Raw genomic sequence first — 1,082 nt, 5'->3', positions numbered from 1 at the left:
AATATTACTTCTAACTATATTTTTAAAAGAATCTTCAATCGTTAAGTGGTTTGATATACTAGTTTAAATTAATGCAACGTGAAAGATCAGATATCCAAAAAACAAGCTTATAATAACTGCTTGAGTAAATTGGTTATTACTGTTAATTCACTCTAGCCAATACATTTTTCCTGCTATAATGGGAAACTGACTGTACAAATTTATCGATATTATCAGATTGACCAAGAAAAACACTGGTAATTGGTGAGGACATTAGGACTGTGTGTAGAGTAATGTAAGCACTTGGTGATAACATTAGGACTGTGTGTAGAGTAACGTGAACATTTAGTGAGAACATTAGGACTGTGTGTAGAGTAATGTAAGCACTTGGTGATAACATTAAGACTGTGTGTAGAGTAATCTAAGCACTTGGTGAGAACAGTAGGACTGTGTTTAGGGTAATGTAAACACTTGGTGAGAACAGTAGGACTGTGTTTAGGGTAATGTAAACACTTGGTGAGAACAGTAGGACTGTGTTTAGAGTAATGTAAACACTTGGTGAGAACACTAGGACTGTGTTTAGAGCATATTAATGACTTCTGTTCTGAAAATAGAGTGAGTGGTGGAGACACGTAACGTACATACTCTAAGGTAAGAAGTTCATAAAGTTTAGACAAGTCTTACTAACACCCTTAGCAGGATATTATATTTCTAAAACTGATCTCTTCTGCCAAGTCTTTCTAACACCCTTAGCAGGATATTATATTTCTAAAACTGATCTCTTTAGCTAAGGCTTTCTAACACCCTTAGCAGGATATTATATTTTTAAAACTGATCTCTTTAGCTAAGGCTTTCTAACACCCTTAGCAGGATATTATATTTCTGAAACTGATCTCTTCTGCCAAGGCTTACTAACACCCTTAGCAGCGTATTATATTTATAAAACTGATCTCTTTAGCCAAGGCTTACTAACACCCTTAGCAGGATATTATATTTATAAAACTGATCTCTTTAGCTAAGGCTTACTAACACCCTTAGCAGGATATTATATTTCTCAAGTTCATTATTGTTTGAGGCAAAGCATTGTTAAAAGGTTTAAAGGT

The sequence above is a fragment of the Limulus polyphemus genome, unplaced genomic scaffold (assembly GCF_000517525.1).
Source record: "Limulus polyphemus unplaced genomic scaffold, Limulus_polyphemus-2.1.2 Scaffold6489, whole genome shotgun sequence".
NCBI lineage: Eukaryota > Metazoa > Arthropoda > Merostomata > Xiphosura > Limulidae > Limulus > Limulus polyphemus.
This window is presented reverse-complemented; position numbering follows the sequence as displayed.